General features: G+C 39.0%; 1 protein-coding gene across 3 annotated transcripts in view; it reads right to left on the minus strand.

Annotated features, from left to right (window-relative positions):
- TMEM132D (transmembrane protein 132D) overlaps nt 1-12,052 on the minus strand; it is a 215,527-nt gene that overhangs the window by 141,442 nt on the left and 62,033 nt on the right. The window lies entirely within an intron of this gene.

A 12,052-nucleotide genomic window follows, 5' to 3' on the forward strand; every position in this document is an offset into this window, starting at 1 on the left:
TTCATTCTAGCAATGCAGTGCCACCATCGCTGCTGGAGGCCCTGAACAAACAGCTTGTGTCTGTTAAACTTTGTGCTGAAATCAGTGTTATCAAAGTGCTATTTCTACTCATGCTTTGAGAGCATCATCTGCTTAAAGACCTTTTCACATTGTTAATGCTATACCAGGTGAAAAGATAAACCAAGCGTGTCTTTCTCAGAACTGAGATCTCTTAGTAGTAGTTAATGCCAAAAAAAAAAAAAAGCTGGAACACAATACATTCTTTCCTCTTCTGAATCATTTCAATCAAATTGGTTACAGGCTGAATGCCAGGTGCCAGCGTAACTTCATGTTTTTCAGCTCTAGGTAACTGAACTTCATGGTAGTTTTGAAGTTAAGTGAGGCCTTATTTCTGTCTCACTCTCAGTGTTCATTTCTGAGATCTGGCCAAAGCCTCTGTTCAGAATTGCTCTGTTCGTACTTGTTGCAATGCAGCTCGTTTCTCAGGAGTAGAGAAAAATTAAATAATGCCACAGAAATGGAAATATCACATATCTCTATGAGAAGACAAAAACTATACTGTTAGAGCATGAGCTGTCTCAGAAAACATACAGCAATTAGCGAAAGTAATTTTACAGAAGCCAAAAGACAGATAAAAAAGTAATCCCCTGCATGTCCCTCATACACAGTAAAGAAACAATAAAATGAAGCCACAGTCACCTTCTGAGCCCCTCTCCTGCAACAGCCATTGCCAGCTCATCAGCAATCCCTGCCAAAGCCATTTGCTGCTGAGGCTGATGCACCTGTCCCTAATGCATATGAGGGATGCCTATGCCTTTTCTTTTGTATTTTCAAAGCCAGGAAGGAATTTCACACCTCTTAGAATGTCACTCAGCCTGAGGTAGGATCACTGCAGCCACAGAAACGTCTGTGAAAGCAAATTATAACTTCTCTTTTCCTAAACTCCTCATGGCTGTAGCCTCAAGGGGAAGAAACATGAGTTGAAAGCTGCAGCACTGCTCTTTTAGCACTGCTGATCCTTGGAAGCTGTGCAATTGCTTCTGATAAGTTCTTTGCAATACCAGGCAAATTGTTGTTAGAAATATCAATAGTCTTACATAGGAAAAAGTTAACTCACCCAGCTGGTGATAGGGTCTCTGGCTACAGAACCGTTCTTGTCAGGAAGCGGCCTTCATTCAGGAGATGTTCTCCTAAGCTAACCCTTAAACAAGCCAGGGAGCTCATTTGGGTCCACTCCTTCCAGTCACGTGAAAAGCACAGGTGAATTGCTCGCATCTGCGCTTCCTGGGCCAGCCATTCCCTCCACCAGGTGCTCAGTCATCAGTCGAGGCCATGACAAAAAAGTTCCCTTACAAGTACAACCTGGCTTGGCACTGAGACCTTGAGCACCCACAGATGCAAACTCAGGTCTCAAGAGGAATATACTCACAAATGCTCTGAAGCAAATTACCCATGAAACTGGTCTAGAATATCATGCCATGTCCTAACTCTGCTACGTTATATATGTCATCAACTAGGGATGAGTGGTAAAAAGCAAGAATTTAATTAGAGGCTACTGTTCAAGCAACATGCCAAATCATGAAGTATACAACTGAGAGAGGAGCTACACCTCAGCACTGCAAATGTTTAAGTGCCAGCGCTGTAGCAGCAGGGCCACTCTCAAATACAGAGCTCATTTTGACAGCCCCAAGCCAACACCAGGAGGTATGCACCTTGCAGGCACAGGACTGCGTTGGTAGCAGCCTTCAGAAAACAGAATCTGTGAGCCCTATTTTTTCTGCACATCTTGCAACTCTATCTTTGCACTTAGACCATTGCCACAGGAGAAAGCATTCAGTATTCAAACTTTCAAACTCACTTTGGAAAGATAGAGGCAGTTGATAACAGCAGCTTATCTGTTCACACCTGAGTTCCGCTGAAGAATTTCAGCATATGGAAATAAAAGAATAATTCAAAAAATAGTGGTAGCGTCACTCAGTGAAAACATACAATGTGAAAGGTAACCTGTACTGCAGTTCCAGGTCAATCCTCTGCAGTTAGTTGTTCCAAATGGCTGTAACATCAACATGCCTGCACAGTGCAACTAGGGAACCAGATAGCTCATTTCTGGTTTGTCTGTTCGCTGTTATTCTACCAATTATTTTTATCTTTTTACCATTGTTATCAAACATGATGTTAATCAACTTTGCTGAACTGCCTTTTCTTGGTTTACATCTCTTGTGTTCAAGCACAGGAGGTTGGGAGGGTCAGAAACAGAGAGCTGCACCCTTTGTGCATCAACCAGAAAGCATGGCCTGCTCTTCCAACAGTTTTTCCTGTGTGGCACATATAGCACATGAAAAGGATACACATCTTGGACCACAGGTCGATTCAGTGCTAAATTTTGCTACTAACGTGGTCAGGTACTCAAAACAGCAATGTTCCAAGCTGCGTTCACAGAGCACTGAAAATGGCTGAGAATGCTGCATCTCTTTGTTCCGTTCCATAGCAAGGGGAAGAGAGGCTGATCAGAAATCTGTCACTGGCCCACACAAAGATTTCTCGGTGTGTGGTGTGTACCTGTTACTGAACACAGTTATGTAGGAGAGCAGAAAAATAACTGATAATTACTAGGCTTTACATGCCCGTTAGGTTAAGGATTCTTGCAAGTATGTTCATCTGGCATCGCATTTGCATTCTGATAGAAGAGATAAAGTGGATATTAAATCTATTGGTTCTTTTTGGGAGCAAACAGAAGAGAAGTCTGTTAAATGGACAAGGAAGAAAAAAATCCTAGCTATTCCCCATGTATTGTCTGACCTATCTTCAAAACCTGCTGGTGTGCTTCATATATCAAACAGGGAGGCTGAGAGGCATTCTGGTACAGTGAAAGAGGAAAAATAATCAACTCTAGTCTTGACTTGACACTGGGCAATTCAGCCACACATTCTTTTCTTTTCTTGAGTCAGATTTTTATAAGTCTACGAAGTTTAACATTGCTTGTTGCTATAGTTATTGCTGATTTGAACTAAACTGATCTACAACTATCATATGGTTTTGAGTTTTGGATAAAATGGATAAATAATTATACATAGGAAAAGAAATAACATTAAGTAAATTCTAAGTGGAAAGCAGTGAAGGAGGATGAGATCAGCTTTAAGTAGGCTGCTGTTCTATGTGAACCTTCCATTTGATTACTATTTATCAAAGCAGCAGCACTTAGTCCCATATTAAAAGTGCCTGAGAACACTCAGTACAAAAGCTTTGGTAACTCACTCCTCTTGAAATTATTGAGCCACTAGAGTCATAATTACACTGTCATAATGAAGAGGAGAGGAAAAAAAAAAAAGCCCTTCTAACAACTACATTCCCGTTGTAAATTGCATTATGAAAGTGGTAATTCCCTCTGAAGTAGGCATTATCATGTCTTACTGCCCATGTCAGTTCATTATGGCCCCGTTGCTATCCCAGTGGAGCCTTCACTTAGTAAATGAATGTTTGGGGACGATATTGCCAACTGGGGACTTATTACTTAATTGAATATGGAAACATTTAGGCCATTAGCATACATTTAAAAGTGTTTTATTTCACAGATGTTAATTTATCTTGGGGAATGCCCTTCTTTCTTCTCCTCTTTCCCTCTCTTAATTCTTCTCTGCAGCTAACTTATTTATTCAGTTAAGTCCTAAACTGTTCATTTGCAACCCTGTGGCAAATAGTTTCCTATTTTAAAAAATTCACGGGCTGACATTTGGAACCTGTTTTCCAAAAAAAAAACCAAAAAACCGAGCAGCCAAGATCTTTCCATCTTCACCCACAGCTGAAAAGTACCATCACATTTTGTTCAGTAAGAAATGAACGTATTTCTGGAAAGAAAGAAAGAAAAAAAAGCAGCTGGAAATTGCAGCAGTCAGTCTTTCCAGATGAGCGTTGGTAAATTCTTCCTCTGTAAGGTGGCCTGAAGGTTGAGCACCTTCAATCCTCCCTTCTCCTCCCCTCCAGTCCTCCTTGCCCCTCACAGTATTTTATAGCAGAGCTGAATTTAACACTTGCCTAAATGCTTTGGCACTTCTAAAAAAGGGTTTTCTGCTTCTCCAGCATCTGTATTAAAGATGGAAATGATAATGGAGGAGAGAAAGTATTATCACAGAAAGGCATTTTAATCAAAAGGGGAAAAATCTACTAGAGTACATGATACAAAAGAGTCAAATACAATAGCTGCTTTTGCTGAAACCCAGCTGTAAGTTCATATTGTTGCTTCCAGCAGCTTTGATGTTTATTGCTCTTCAATTGTTCCTCCTTTCTCTTTTAGCACATATCTATAGCTCACCTCCCTCCCCCTTCCACTTCAGCAGTGGAAGGCCTATTTAAATGTCTCCCTGAACTACAGTGATAATGCTGAAAATTGACTTTCTGCATCTGGGTTTGAATCTGTCCACAAACAATTGCTTCAGCTGGTGGAGACAGACATTTTTCTTTTAGTTTTTACAGATTGCTCCAGCCTACAAACTGGCAAAGCAATTACTGTGTCTGCAAAGGCTAGATCACAGGCACATTTTTGAAAGGGTATTTTAACATAGAAGTTTTTCTATTCTACATTGGTAACGCAAATCAACACCTATTTCCATTTCTACTCGCAGAGAAAAAATGCTTTAACACATGAACACTAACCAGTGGCAAACATTCCCACCAACATATATATATATATCTCTCTCTCTCAAAATATATATATAAAACAAAGCAAGGAAACGGGGAAAAACCCCAATGATTTAAAGCCATTTTCAGTATCTGTTAGCTTGAGTAATGAAGACTTGAAAGAAATAATTCCTCAAACAAGAAGACAATCTTTATACACAAACACTTCAAAGTTTGGGTATTCGGTTCAGAGACCTGTAAAGAGAACTTCTTGTTGCTAAGCTTTATAATGCACGTTGCACTCAAATTTTCAGTACCATTGAAAAAGGAATAAGGCCTTAATTACAACAGTAGGAAAATAAGATTTCCCTGCGTTACTTCCACATATCTCCTTGCATTTCAGATAAATGCACAGTCACATAGATGAGTCACAGAACCATTTAGGTAGCTCCGTAATATTTTGCTGGTCAGACCCTCTGACTTCATTGTAATGGAAAGCAGCAACTTGCCCAAGCTGAGGATCTCTCCCCCATACAGCCTGCATAGCATCAAATCCACTGCACTGTCCTTGCTAGAATCTGGGAAGAATTGGCCCTTTGGTCTTGCAGATTATGAGAATGTATTTTTTGTTTGTTTGTTTGTTTTTTAAACAACCAATGCAAACAAAATACCACTTAATTTGGAAACAAGCTCTAAATATGTCAACCTCAATCAAAATTTAGAAAACTAACATTATTCTCACAATAACTCTGTAGACAATGCTATGAAATACCCATAAATATTGCACTAACTGTATGCTTAAGTAAAGAAGCTTCTAAGATCCGTTTGGGCAACAATACAAAATATCTAATCTCAGTATCTGGTGCTGTTTTTAATATTCTGATGGCAGTACTCCGTGTGTTAGAAGTCATTGTTGTTTAGTTTCATCATTTTAAAGTAACTGTTACATATCTAGATCATACTTTATCTACTACAATACACTTCTAATCAATTATTTTGTAATGAATATCTACCATAAGCTATTATTATTGATACTCTTTGTGAGTTGAATAAATCAGCCAGAATATATGCGGATTTCATAATAATTGTTCTACTCTATTCTTACAGGATTTGAATGCCATGGGCTATAGGTGTTGATGAAACAATGTGAGAAGTCAAAATATTGCAATACTTTCAAGTAGAAGATTTTTCCTACCTTCATGAAATGCTCTTGTTTTCCTCAACGCGCTTTATTTTAGAAAAGTGTTTTTGAAAATAGAAACAAAAAATCCTCACCTGGGTGGAACAGAGTGTTTTCTGTTTTCCTAGCATGTTAAAGAAAGGGGAAGGAAGTTCATTCATCCAAAGATTAACAAGGTGTTTTGTGTATTTGGCCACTAGGATTAACACAAAAGGAGTAAGCACCAAGAAGGATATATGAAGAGCATGCAAGACCCAGCATCCAGCTCCTAAGCTGTCAGTAATTACAAGGTAAGTGCAAGAAACTGGAATGGATGTGTTCATCACAACAACCAGACATTTGGAGGGCTGATAAAAGACTTGTATAACTTTGTCACTGGGTGACACCACATCGCAACTGGGACACATCAGACCTAGAAAGAAACTTTGAAAAGGGTTATGGATAAGCCTTGCTTTATAAATAGACATCCAAAGATGACAAGAGCTCAGCACTGTGAGCCTCTGAACTTCCTCAAGGGTGCAGGTTTCCCTGTCCCAGAACAACAACATGAGTTTCATTCTCAAGAAACAGGAGGCAGATGGGCAGTGACCCACTGTGAGAGCTGTCCCTGTCTCCCTCAGAAAAGTCTTAGGTGTGAAATATATAATCCCTGGTCCTGATAAAACAATAAGAAATCCTCACACAGATCAAACAGCATTAGGAGGAGCATGTGCACAGCAGAGCAGAACACACACTGTGTGTTATCTCAAAACACAATGTTTGATACTTCTTTATCTGTATTAACACACCTTAAAGTCAGGCTGCTCCCTGTAAACTGCTCTTACCCAAGTCCTTCTTCCTGCTGGCTTTGCTTTATCAGTCAGTTGGGAATTTAAGTACATCACAGTGACATCTCCCACTATTAGGTGAAAGTGTGATGGATGACAGGAGCAGCACCTGCAAACAAGGCAGCTCACACATTGTCAGTGCCAATCACACTTACCATCTGTCTTCCATTTATCTAGCACAGACCTGACAGCCTTCTTTCATATTGTTTCATTTCTTACCACAAAGGAGCCTCTAATGTTTTCTCAGTTGAGAACTGAGAAGTTCTATGGGAAGAAAATAAAACTCAAAGACATTCATTCCAGAAATTTAACTCGTATTGTCCCAAATCTCCTCATTCCTAGGGAAAACAAACAACAACAAATATTTGCCTCCTACAGCCAAGTTAAGCTGAGTTCTGTGTTCTTACTCTCCCTAAATTAATGAAATTTATAATGAAAAAAATACTTATCCTTAACTAAACATCCCAGTGGATTGAAATGCACTTTTTATGCCTTTTAAAAATCAGAGACATTCAGCCTCTAACTTTAGACACAGGAATTCTAGATGTTGCTAATAAGATACAGACTTTCTGGCCTAACAAGGTCATATTGCCAACGGAAACTTCATTTTCCCAGCAGTACCATCTCTTGGTGAAGAGATTACAGCAGAGACTCCCAAAAAATGACAGGGCAGAGGAAAATGTGCAGCTGGGAGAGCAGGGGCCAATGTCTTCTGTCTTTATCAGGCCAGAAGAGTAGTTGAAAGGGAAGAAAAAGAGTCAGCTGCATATACCACAGAGAAGATAAGATTTTCATATTTTTGTTTAATTTCTAATGCAGACAGGCTGCTTAAATAACAGAAGAAATCAAAGCTACCAGGGGAAGAAAAAGATGCACATTAGGATTCTTTTCAATCTGGTAGAATATGTACATATTCAGGGCTGGGGATGCCATCAAATAGCCCTATAAACCTAAGGCGTAGAGAAAAGCCCATCTCATTACACAGTTTTATGTGGCTGGTAACCTTCCTGATCACTAGTTACTGCCTGATTGTTTCTACCACTAAAATATGATTTAATTCAGCACTAGGAAAAAGAAATGATTTAGCTCAGAACTAGAAGAGCATACAAGCAATTTGATAAAATGTCAGTCTTGTTCAAATTTTCTTGCTGTATAAATTGAGTGGTAATGATCTCAGTTCCGCCACCCTCATGTATTTATGCAGCCTTTTTCATGTTTGCTGGCTTTTATTGATTGCTAGATAAAACGAACAAACAGAAGTTCATGCAACCTAAACTCCAGGGCCTTTTAGGACAGTTTATCCAGATTATTGATGGACATCGCTTATTCACCACCACAATTTCACACTAGTCACTGCATTCACACAACTATCATTAGAAGGCAGGCATTAGAAGGCAGACAAACTCTTTATAAAAAGGGTGCCCAGATATCTCTGACTCCTGAGTTTGGTTTATAAATGTAGTAGTATCATATACAAAACTTGAGTTCATCTTTTCAAATAGCATCAGTGTTTCACAAGCTTCAAATATAATCTTCTTTCATAAGAATAATGCTGCTTTATACATTTTACTTATTTCTTCTGGAAATCCAGTGATAGATTTTGACAGCAAAGCTCAAACCTATATAAAGGTTAGAATGGAGTGGACCTGCTTAGTATAAAATAGGACATTTCTTGCTGCTAGTGAAGCTAAACGGGATTTGCTCCAAATGAAAATAATTTCCAACAGCTACTCACTCAGCAGCAGCATCTAAAGAAAATGAAGGCCATAATGCTACAAACATGACAGAATACAAGAAATAAAGGCAAGATTCTTTAGCTGAAACCCAATTCCATTATCTTTCACTTAAGAGTTTATTTTCCTTAGGAATTTTTAACATCAAAAGAAAGATGCTATGAAAAGTTAAACATTCAGAAGTGTTGTAATTCGTTGGCAATAGGATATATTTCTCTCTCAAATTACAAATAAAATTTTGGCCAATAATCAAATCAGTCACTATTGCAGAAGCAAGCGTGGTTCTGTGTGGTTTGGGATTATAGCCATCCTTTCTACTTCTTGAATACCTCTGAGCCAAAGATCCCAAGTTCTCATTGATATCAGTAGAATGGGCTGCTTAAAAATTGCTGATTTCTTATTAGCAGATGAGAAAAAAGTCAAAAAGTTCATGTTTCTAAACTTGTGGCTGAATGTACTTCCATCCTGAGCTTCCTGTGGCAGCAGCCATGATGCCCAAAGCTTCCCCTTGTAATCCAAATCACCATGCAGCAGCAGTCCCACTATTGCTGCCATCATGGCTTTAGCCACAGTTTGAGACTCCTCTGAAAGTTAATTTCAGAGCTCAGCATTTCTTTAAAGCCCCCAGTGTTTTCTTGTAGGTTACAAAGGACAGCCTTTCTCCAGCCATCAGCATGTAAAATAATGATAAAACAGTTTCAGTGACAGCATAGACCACATGTCCAGAGCTGGTCAGTATCAAGGAACTTTGAGGTTTGCCTCATTGAGGAAGGGCTATGGGCTTCAGAGCTGCTCTCTTTGGGCTGGGATATATTAACACTGACTCCACATACAACCCTCTCAGGTGGCCACTTACAAAGAACACAACAAACAATTTGCATTCAAAAGAAGCAACAGAATAAAAGGCACAGGATGTTTGATTATTTCTTCTCTAAAGGTATTTAACACTGCTTCACTGGGAAGATATTGCTCATTCCTTGTATACAACATGTTATCTTCAAATACCTGTTTATATTAGCAATGGTAAAATGGCTTCAGAGAAGATAAGTGACTTGGCTAAGACCAAAGAGGAAGCAAGTGTGTGATATTAGCTGAGAAATCAGTTTCTCAAGGCTCAGTGATCCAGTATAAGCTCAAAACCTGGGGCTTAGTGAGCATTCTATATTTATTCACCACTTTATCTTCTTCTTCCCTCTCATCCATACATTCAAGATGCATTTTTATTTTCTCTTTTTCATTAAAAATAAAAGCTAGATATTGGTCCTTCTGCCCCAACTCTCACAAAATTAAACAGTCAATCCATCTTGCATTCACTACTTGAAATATTTTACTGCATAGAAGAAAAGTCTGAGAAGAAGAAAGAGCAAAGGTACCCAACAGTAGCCTATATGGTTAACATTTTGCATCTTCCAGAATGATCACCTTGGAGATCGTTTCCCACGAGAAGAGGGGATAGAGTTTACTCTCAATATAATTATTCTGAAACAAAGAATTTTCAGTAGTTGTGTGTTCATTTATTTTTTGCTTGTGGTTGCTTTACATTACTGTTGCTTCTTTTTTGACCTGTGCATCCTATATTTTCCATCTGTTCAAGTCATAATTTCCAGTCCAATGGAGCAAAAGCAATGGTAAAAGCATTTTGCCAGCAGCCCTTGGCCTTGCTTTATGAATACAGTTGCCAAGTCTTGCTGCCACTCAGGCTAAGACTCCTAAATGTAAGAGACAGTTTCAAAATAAAGATTAATGCTAGTACAATTTTCTCATAAAAGTTACATCATGAGGAAAAGTCTTTGCTTTCCTTTCCTTTATGAGAGAGATCAGCACCGTAAAAGACCACGTAGATGCAGCATGTTCTCACACTATTGATATTTGCAGCATAGGAGCAGCAAACATGGAGACGACCAATATCCATCACCATGTGCACACTGTATGCCCAAGGAGCTCAGCTGTACTGCAGCTGCAGGCAGAGGCATGGAGCAGTCACTATCACCAGCACCACTAGGTTAGAGAAGAGCAAAAGGAAGAGGCAGAGAGATTAACTAACTGGCCTAAAATCACACTGGAAGCTTTTGGCATATTGGGTACTAAATCTGTCTCCTAGATGAAATACAATGTCTTCATCATATAGTAATGGCTGGCAGTGAGCCTCTTGTACATATTCATCAGATATAACATCACTTATGTTCTTTGCCAACTAGGGATCTAGCAAGATTCCCCTTCATTCCTGAGGTTCTCTTCCCAGCCTGAGAGCACTGAATTTGGAAACAGCCAGAATCTTAAAACCAAAAATCAAATACATTTTGTTTCAGAAAATAAACATTAGAAGCATTTATTTAGAAGGTTGGTGTTCTATTTTCATCCCCATTTAAACAAGATTTTTGAAAATTTTATTAACCTACATATACCAAAATTATCTTAGTTATAAACCACCTCTAGTTTTAACTGATCACAGTTCACAGAAATACGGATGGCTTTGAAGTCAGATTTCTAAGACACTGAATTCATGGTGTATGAGCCAGTGAAGATTTTTTAACCTTATTTCCCTGGGATAGAAAAGTTTTTTAATATTTTAAATGCATCTTCAAATGTAATAGCAGTCTCCATGTGTGTTTGAAATTATATCCTTTTAAAGTCACTAGAATACAGAAAGCTAGAAAGATGTCCCTGAACACTTACAAACTCCAAGGAATTCAGATTGTGTGTTTTGAAACCAGTCACTCAGAGCAACCTGAATCTTTGACAGATTGACTCAAAATGAAAACCTGCTATGGTAAAGAGAGTGGATATCCTCCTGGCGTTTATCCTCTACCAGATGAAGAGAAAATAACTGTCCTCAAATCAGCCACCAAGCATTGTGGTTATTTGTTTTATGTATCACATATTTATAAAGGAAAAAATGACCTGATTTATATAGCAAATCTCTTTCTCCAGAAAACCCATACAAATCACCACCCCCCCAGAAAAAAATTTAAGAATGAAAAGATTGAGCCCTGAAACATCTAGGTGAAGAGAGACAGATTTTTGGAGTTTGAGATGTATGAACACCAGAGGAAAGAGAGTGTATTTTGTCTCAAGTCCGAGTAGGAGCTGATTCCTTAGGTGAAGGTACCCAGCACTTCCAGCCTCCTTCACAGCCACCAACTGTGACATTTGTAAAAGGGAGCAGTGAGCTTCCCGTGTTTATGAGGCACCTCCTCTTTGGGAAGCGAGATTGTGAGCCATTGGGAACCTTGGCAACAGTGCTCATTTCCGAAACAAACACTCAGGACACGGCAGTCCATCTCAGTAACCGCAGTACAACGCAGCTCCACTTCTGACAGAGCTGCTGTGACTCGCTAATAAGGGCTAAAAGAAAGAAACCAGCTCTGCACCCACTGTTCTTCCACAGTACTGTCAGATACACAGCAGTGCTGGCACGCAGAGCCTCAGGTTTGAAAAGACAACCAGGCAGTTTCACTTGCATGTAATGCACAATTGCTCTCAGTTTACCACAGTATAGCCTTTGATCTTGGATTATTTTGGATATGTTTGCTCCTGGATGATATCAGCAGTTACAGTGAACTTCCCACTAACATTCCAAACCTTGGAAAGTGGCACTTTGAGTATAAATTTAAAGTTATACTCAAAGCAGGTATTTTTCATTTCCAGACTTGGTCCTTGTATGTCAGTAGTAGCATGCTTGAGTTTCCAAAGTATAA

Source organism: Lagopus muta, chromosome 17 (assembly GCF_023343835.1).
Source record: "Lagopus muta isolate bLagMut1 chromosome 17, bLagMut1 primary, whole genome shotgun sequence".
Taxonomy (NCBI): domain Eukaryota; kingdom Metazoa; phylum Chordata; class Aves; order Galliformes; family Phasianidae; genus Lagopus; species Lagopus muta.